Source organism: Silurus meridionalis, chromosome 11 (assembly GCF_014805685.1).
Source record: "Silurus meridionalis isolate SWU-2019-XX chromosome 11, ASM1480568v1, whole genome shotgun sequence".
NCBI lineage: Eukaryota > Metazoa > Chordata > Actinopteri > Siluriformes > Siluridae > Silurus > Silurus meridionalis.
In genome coordinates, this window is record NC_060894.1 from 18,394,842 (window position 1) to 18,404,130 (window position 9,289).

The window sequence follows — 9,289 nt, forward strand, 5'->3', positions numbered from 1 at the left end:
ACATGATGGTGCAGAGATTTGAACTCATAACCTTCTGAATCCAATGCTTTAACCACTGAGCTAACACCTCCTGCTAAATTCATCCACAAACAGATTGAAAACAGATTGTGTACAGTAAGAAAGGTTTTATATGTTTTATAAATCACTTCCTCTCTCCTAAGGGGCTCTTGCATTATAATAATTTTTTCTTTCTCATATTCATGTGATCATAACTTAATAATCTCGCACCTTGTGATTGTTTGTTGTGTATATCATGGAGTACGCAATGGCGTCTAAAATCTCTATCAAAGTTACTAATTTCACACAGCAAATATAGACTTTATCTCTGCGTTGAAAGAAAAGGCCAGTGGAGAGAGGAGAACCTGACCAAAATGGAGAAAATTAAGGTAAGTCTATTGTTAAGATTCATGATTCATGTTTGTTATGTCAAGATCATAAGAAAATTAAACCATAGTAACGAGAAAACAACTTTTGTTATGTCAAGATCACTAGAAAAGGAGGTTGTGATCATGAGAAACAGGAAAAAAAAAAAAAATTAATATGCTGTCTTAAGTTTTAGTTTCCAATTCCACTCTGCTTTAATGATTATAGACATATTCTTTTATTTATTTATTTATTTTTGCCTAACTTTAGCTTTCCCGGGGCTTAGGAACATCACACACAGTGTGTATTAACAGGCTTGATGTTTGTTGCTTGAAGTAAAACATTTATAAAATTTTTTAGACAGGATACACACATTGGCAGCAATGTATAACCATATAAAAACTATTAAACACTATGCATTAATATTGTTTAAGTACAACCAAAATTCTATGCTTTTCATGGCAGCTTCACACACACATATGCTCTGAGGTCTGAAGTTTCCATAGGAACTCTGTAAAGCTACTATGACTGGATCAGCGATCTTCTCTTGCTGGTGTCGAAGCGAGGGTGAAATGGTTCATTGGCATGGATGGCAGGGATAGAGCTCCTCTTGGATTACAGCCTGGTTAATGAAGTCGTCCAGCAGTTCCCTGAGGAAATCAGCCTCTACCTGCTGCACAGAAGTGCCCCTTCCCACCCATCTCCACACACACACTAGACCCATACATCCATTTTCCCTCTCAAAGAGATTTGCCATTTACTACATAGTCTGTAACATATCCAATCAATGCTTGACTGATTCAGACTCAAAAACTGCCCAAACTCAGGCTCTTATTATTCTGCCAGACACCTCAGTACACAGCAGTATATATGACTACCAATGTCAATAATGAAGATGTGCATTGACTAGATAATTTTTTGGCCCCCTGAAACCTGATTAGTGAGATCTTTTAACACACTGACAAACATTTAGCAAAAAACAACTTTTGCAATACTTTCAGGACAATTTTGTAAAGATTTATTATAAACAATGTTTGTTATGTCAAGATCATGAGAAAATTCATTAAGAGTTAAATTTTATAAATCCAACTAGTTTATGAGTTATTTTGAAAAACACTCACAAAAATCTTGTAAAAAACTATTTTTGCAGTACTTGCAGAGGCTAGTAGTGAACCGTGTACATACCTTTTTCTTTATCTTAATGTTTTGCCTTGTATTCAGTAATTCAAAATATATACAAAGCTCACATTTATGCTCATAATTGGATCATATTCTCAGATCTGAGAACAGACAGCGTTGGCAGATTTAGCTCAGCATTAAACCATATGGTAGGCTGAGTGACCAGTGAATATATGGGTCAAAGCAGCCAAGTCAAGCCGTAATTACTGCTTGGAGGTTTTATGGTGTTTTGCTTTAGCTGAATACTGAAATTAAAAATGCCACGCAAACATTACACAGAAAATAATGATTAATTTCATCACTCAATCCATTAGCGTTTTATAGAGATTTAGAGAGCCAAATTGGTTGAATATAATGAATTCCTACAGCTAAAGTTGAACTACATCACCTTAAAAAAGGTAAACGACAAGCAACATTATAAAGATGGTATACATCTACATTCCTTAATTGTTTTCATGTTTGACATCATAAATATTATAACTAAAAATATCATAAAATCATTTAAATAATAGAAAAAAAACAGAGTGACAAGAGCATTGGGCTGAAATATTGGATGTTTCTTTATTTGTTTCAGACAGATTTGTAAGATATTTTACTTCAGCAATAAATAATGAGGTTAGCTACCAAAATTCTTGACAATTGACGATGGATACTGTAATATTATTTTTAATGATGAAAATAAAGTTTATTCGACTGCTTCGCGCGCTTGGGTTTACAAGCCTGTGTCTACTATCAGTGAATCGTTCGTAATTAGTGTGTTTTTTTTTTTCTTATTGTCCTCCGTTCAACTAGTTGATAGTGAGAGGTTTCAGCTCGTTCTTGTTCCTCACACAAGGAGGGTGCAAGCTATACACAGGTGGGGCCTCCATAAAGTAAAAAAAATCTATACACTATTTCACCAATCAAGACGAGTAGCGTAAGCAAATGCTTTTTGTGCTTTTGGATAAAAAAATTTCATTTACCTGATATGAAACCCGTTAATATTATCATTTAAATGTTGTTTGGCACGAATGCATACCTCCAAACGCAGGCAAAAGTGCAGTTCCTGATGCATGTGAGCTGGTACCATGTATTTTTGATTGCATTGATTATAATAGATACATTATTTTATATTATATAATGATAAAAAAATTTTTTTTTTTAAATAAATGGAGCCTTATACTGAGGATTCACATCAGTGCCATTTACAGAAAAATCATTATTGGAGCTAGTTTGTTTTGAAATCAAAACAGCACGAGCGCGTGACGCGTTAAGATTTAAAATGATGATACTTTGAATTTCAAAATACTAAAAAAGTTTGTAAAACAGTTTTGCCTAGGGCCTTCAAATGTCTAGAACTGGCTCTGCCCTCAGCTTTGAGTTTGCACATGAACTCTAAACTGAATATCACGGTTCAGGAGCCACATGTTAAGGAAGGAAATGGGATTTGTGTTACTTTGGGATGCTTAAAACTACAATTACCAGCATCCCCAGAACATCACATCATCAAGTCACTCCCTTATCACTTCTGCAGTAGTTGCCCAGTCATCCAGCACCTCTTCACCACCACTGAGCCCCTGTCTGACCTCTTCAATGAATCTCACACTACAGTCTTCCTCCTTCAGTTTCCACCATCTTATTCTTCTTTTAGTCTTCACTCTTCTCTTCTTATTCACCTTCAAAACCATCCTACAGACCACCATCCGATGCTGTCTAGCTACACTGTCCCCTGCCATCACCTTACAGTCTCCAATCTTCTTCAGGTTGCATTTCCTACATAGAACATTGTCCACCTGTGTGAACCTTCCTCCACTCTTATACGTCACCCTATGATCCTCCTTCTTCTTAAAATAAGTGTTCAGCACTGCTATTTCCATCCTTTTAGCAAAATCCACCACCATCTGCCCTTCCACATTCCTCTCCTTAAAACCATACCTACCCATCACCTCCTCATTAACTCTGGTCCCTTCACCTACATGCCCATTGAAATCTGCCCTAATCACTTATCTTTTAATCAAATATATATAAATAAATATATATATATATATATATATATATATATATATATATATATATATATATATATATAAAATAGAGTTAAATATAAAATATAATAATATGAAGAAAATATAATAGAGTTTAAATCGATTGAAACTCTATTATATTTAATATCTATAAATATAACAATGTCTTTCCTTTCTTTTCTATTCCTTTCCCTTCCCTTCTGTACCCTTCTCTTCCTTTCCTTCCCCTGCATTTACATAAACTAGGCCCAGAAACTTCATTCAGTATATTTTTCCCCACTGCAAATCCTGTCACTATTTTGCAACTAAATTGCTTCCTGATTATTGTTTCAAGCATCAACCAAAAAGTCTTCATGTTATGTTCAACCTTTGCCCTTAATCGCCTACCCACTCCCCCTCCAATCTGCGCTGCACAGTCACTCACAAATAAAGAGACGATTTCAAAATCCTGTTCATGGTTAAAAATATCAGTACTGATGATAAACACCATGTGTTTTAGTAGAATTGTTCCAAACTTAGCATGTGACATGAAATATGTACTGCATTTTTTTGTGTATCATCCACCATACACCCTTAACTTTCTAACTAAACTTTTTGCAGACAAATAAATACAACTTTCTTTTTAGAACTTATTATTTCCTTTTATTGGAAAGCTTGGAAGCAAGAGTCTTATATGCAAGGTCCTGACCCAGACAGCAGAATTGTCTCTCATCTGAATCCGTGTTTCCTCTGAAAGATTTGTTGGTGGATTAAGCCCATCTCTGTTTATTAATCTGGACACATGTATGGCATATCCACATGAAAGTCACAGTCATTTCACTCCTCTGGTGTGACTTCAGGAAACCCAGACACAGATGACAGATCTATATTCACTTTTCTGCTAGCAAATTCATTCATTTAGTAGGTTTTGCCCAGTGTGTGTTTGACTCATGTGGCTATATCAGTCTGTTAAGGATTCAGCATGAAACCTGTGCATTTGCAGCACATGCAGCTTTCATAATGCCACCTTGAGTTCTTTATTTCTGAACTTTTGAAATGCACTGGGTCCAGATATAAATATAATATTAAGTACACAACATTAATGTATGCTTATAGGGACAATGAATATGCTCAGCAAGTACAGTAAGTATTTATTGGCCTGCACATGCCTGCCCCTTTCACCCAAAAATGTAGAAAAATATGTGAACTTGTGAATGTGAAAAACTGCTATAAAAGTTTTTTTTTCCTATCCCATATATTTTTTAGGTAACCTTAGGCACCAGTTCAGCTGACAAAATAAACAAACTGAAACTAGAAACTAGTGAAAGTTGCAGAGGGGCAGGTAAGATGTTTAAATTTTTAATATATTTACTCTGTTCTGATTTCAATTTGAGAAAGAAACCAAGCCTTGCTAGCTAGTCTGAGTTAGCTCCTCCAACAGTTTAAAAATGAAAGAAAATGGTCCACTTTGAATAAACACTAGCACCAAACATGAAAATATATAAAATTCTGTAAAATTAGAATAAGCTGTGGGTAACTTACTAAAATCAATAAGTCATAAACATGAGCTAAGAAGATAAGCTGCATTCATACTTGTGACATCCAATACATTATAACAATTAGCTTTATGCTCGAGTTTAAATTAGCTATGCTATACTGCCAATAGTAATAGCTGCTTATTACTGCTCATACTGGTTGTCCAGGACCCCCTCTGAACTGAGCATCATGGTTCAGGAGTCACATGTTAAGGAAGGGAATGGGATTAAGAGAGGTGTTACTTTGGGATGCTCAGAACTACACTTACCAGCATCCCCAGAACATCACATCATTAAGTCACAAAACATTGACCCCGTTTTGTGTTTCACATCCTCAATGTCACTACTAGTACCCTGAGATGTAATACAGCATTACTAGCATTTATGTAATTTGAGCTAAAAAGTATATCCTGAATAAGCAGGGGTTCATGGTGCACAGCTGGATCAGCTGGAACCGTAACTGATTATGTGTCATATTTAAACCAAATGTGAATAAAAAAAAAAAAAACGCTTCCTTTCCTTACAGTATGTGTAACTGGATTTGTAATCGTCACTGAATCTACATTAATCCAGATATATTTGAAAACGGCATTTTCGTCTGAAAACGGTCTGCGTCCACACTAACGTTCTTTCATTCGTTTCCCAAAAGTTGCTCATCCACACTGAAAGGTGTGAAAACGACTATGTCTCTTCTTTGAAACTTTGCAGCAATGTCGAGCAAAGGCACTAAAAATGCGTCATCGTTTTCGAAAGCCTCTGTTTCATGCAAAAACTGTGTTTTTTCTTATTCATCCACTTTCAAAAAGCATGGCTTTTTCGGTGACTAAAAATGGCGTCTCAATGAAGATGGAAGACCAAAACGGAGAGAAAAATATGTTTTTTCAAACGAAAAAGTATTATGGTGAACATGGCCTGAATTAGCCAAAAAACAGGGTCATATTCAGCGTGGAGCTCTCACTACAAACGCTATGTATGTAAGCATGTTCCTGAATGGTTTATCTATTTAACACAAAATCTGGACACTGGGTATTTGCAAAGTGTGTTTGGACCCTGCATCGATGTGTTGAGCTTAAGATTTCCAGGATCTGAATGTAAAATTTACAACATAGCACCATCAATTTTTTTATGTTAAATATCTTAATCACTCTCTCTCTATTTCTCCCTTTCTTTCACACACATACACACACATTCTCATTTTTACCTCACTACAATATTTATTAAATATCCTACTTCCATAATTATAATTTAGTGCTACATTAATAGGCTTCACAGTATTAGGTGACCTCATGGTGCAGTAAAATCCTTTTAGTGCCCTAGGCTTTAGGGTTCTTGTAAAAATGAGTGTGCTCCCCAGGATAAGAAAACTCTGCCAACCAGTAATGGTGATGAAGCACGGGAACAACTCCCTCTTAATCACTCTAATGACTAATTATTAATAATTTTTGTCTTTAATTCCTTTAATTGCATCGCTTTAGCATTATGTATTGCAATGCATTTGTTTTACCCAATTAGTGCTCTCCAGCTAATGGCTGTGTTTATCAACCTGCTGTTAGCCATGTCCTTATATTACACTTATAATACATATTACAAAAAAAGTTTATAAGTGATCTCTATGAATCACATAATGTCATTTATGTATCCCAGAGGTCCCCAACTTTTTACGCCACAAACCGGTTTAATGTCAGACAATATTTTCACGGGCCGGCCGTTAAGGTGTGGCGGATAAATACAACAAAATAAAATGATACGACCAACATAAAAACTGGTATTTTATAAATATAATAATAAACGTGACTCCACGGTGTTGTTTTTTGGTCATTTTGCTCGCTTGGGGGTTTCAATTTGGCGGTAATGTATTATGTGTTAGCGGCCGGAGCAGCCCCTTTAAGAAGGTAGAGGATGGAGGTAAAACATGTGACCGAGGCATCATAACATGCATCAAGAGTGAGTCATAGACAGATGTGACGGAGAGAATCCGCTCATTTTCCAAAATAAAACATCGTTCAGAATCAGATAATAAATAAAAACGAAAATAATTTAAGTTATGTATTCTTTCTGTGAGGCCCGGTACCAAGAGACCCACGGACCAGTGCCGATCTGCGGCCTGGTGGTTGGGGCTCACTGGTGTATGTCTAGTAAGTAAAATGTTATATGTGTGTGGGTGTCACCTTGATTTTATGCTTTCCATTAAAGGCCTATTGAAATGGTTGTGCACTGCATACATTTACTGTATTACACCTGCACATACAGTAAATATTGTGTTGGCCCTCCTCAAGACATGGATTCCACCAGACCTCTGAAGGTGTCCTGTGGTACAGTATGTGGTATCAAGATGTTAGCAGGTTGTGCCTTTTCAAATCAGGTTCAATCAACTGGGTTTACCACAGGTGGACTTCAATCAAGCTGAAGAAACATCTCAAGGATGATGAGTGGAAACAGGATGCACCTGAGCTCAATTTTAAGCGGCATGGCAAAGGTTGTGAATACTTATGTACGCGTTATTTATTTATTTATTTATTTATTTATTTTTTATTTGTAATAAATTTGCAAAGACTTTCAAATCTTACACATTGTCATTATGGGGTATTGTTTGTAAAACTTTAAGGAAAATAATTAATTTAATCAATTTTGGAATAAAGCTGTAACATAAGAAAATGTGGGAAAAGTGAAGCATTGTAAATACTTTCCAGCTGCACTGTACACTACAAGTACCCTCAGTGTCTCTGCAAAACTTTAGCGAGGTAAAATCATGGATAATAATTTATATAAAAAAGGTCCTATTGTTTCCAGCATCCCAGCATGCATGTGTGTGTGTGTGTGTGTGTGTGTGATAAAGCTCTGATAGATCTAATAGCCTAAGTGCCCTGGGGAATGAAGGAATAGAGCATAGCTTCAAGTCTGCTCATGCTGATTCGCTGGTGCTTGGGCAGATACGCAGGCTTGGGGTGAGGTATCTGAGCTTTGCTCTCCTGGCTGTGTGTGTTGAGGAACGGAGCAGGTGCCGGAGGCTGATTTATGGCTGTAATTATGCATGAAAACAGTCCCAGTTGGTGCAACACACGATCTCCACAGCTAGGTGTGTGTGTGTGTGTGTGTGTGTGTGTGTGTGTGTGTGTGTGTGTGTGTGTGTGTGTGTGTGTGCTGAAATCATGAAGGTTAAATCACACCAGAATTGATCGAGTGCTGGGTTTCTGGAGCACCTTACCCATCTGGGTGCTACATCTGTTTGAGAACATTGATTAAAAGGGCTGCTGTTAGAATATTAGTTATTTCACTAACTACATGGCCTGAAATACCGGACTGTAAAATGAACGGCGCTTTAAAATATAAAGTTAGTTCTTTCACGTGGGACATCAGACACCAGCTCTCATCCTTGCAAACTTACCGCACAGATTCTATAAACTCTATGCCCAAGATAGTAGAGGGAAAAGTTCACCAGAAGTTCAACTCCAGCATCAATTTCTTTTTCTGTGCTGAAAATTTTCAACCCACTTTTTTTTTTACACATTCTCCCTGTCTCTCTATCATGATAACACACTTAAGGATGACGACACGACAAACATGGCATTGTTACTGGTTGCGTCTCCCGTCCTTTGTCACCCGCATAAAATCATATCTAACTTTTTCGAATACAAGAGAACTAGGATCCTCTTCTCGTCGGCTTGGTGATCATTTGTATGGTAATGATGATTATGTTTGAAAGCAAGGATTGGGTAATTATTCCAGTAGCAACACTGCCATCTGTGGGGATTTATGAACATGACCTGCTGGTGTCGTTGCTGTTGGCAGCCTATACACATTCTCAAGTCATTTAAAAAGAACTTAGCCTGTAGCACATATTAACCTTTATTATTAAATTAGCACAACTGGACAAATGTCCTCATATTCGAAATCGTGCACAAAAGGTTAAATATCCATTTTACTATTACTAAATGCATACCATTAAATAAAATGCAAGTCACTCCAGCTACTATTTGATGAGATGAGAACGGAGAACGGATAAGTTATGGATATCAGACCATAAAGCGTCTGAAGTACAACAGTCTGCGGCAGGAGAAAGTTGGAACGTATGTGTGAAAGTGTACAAACTAATCTTTATTTCATGATCTACTGCAGCATCTCCAACATCACTGCATATGAATGTCCTTCCTCAAAGTAGCTTTGAATTAATTGCATTTTCTCCTTGCTTGCCAGTGTTTACTTCTGTTATTTTCTTATATTTAATGGTGC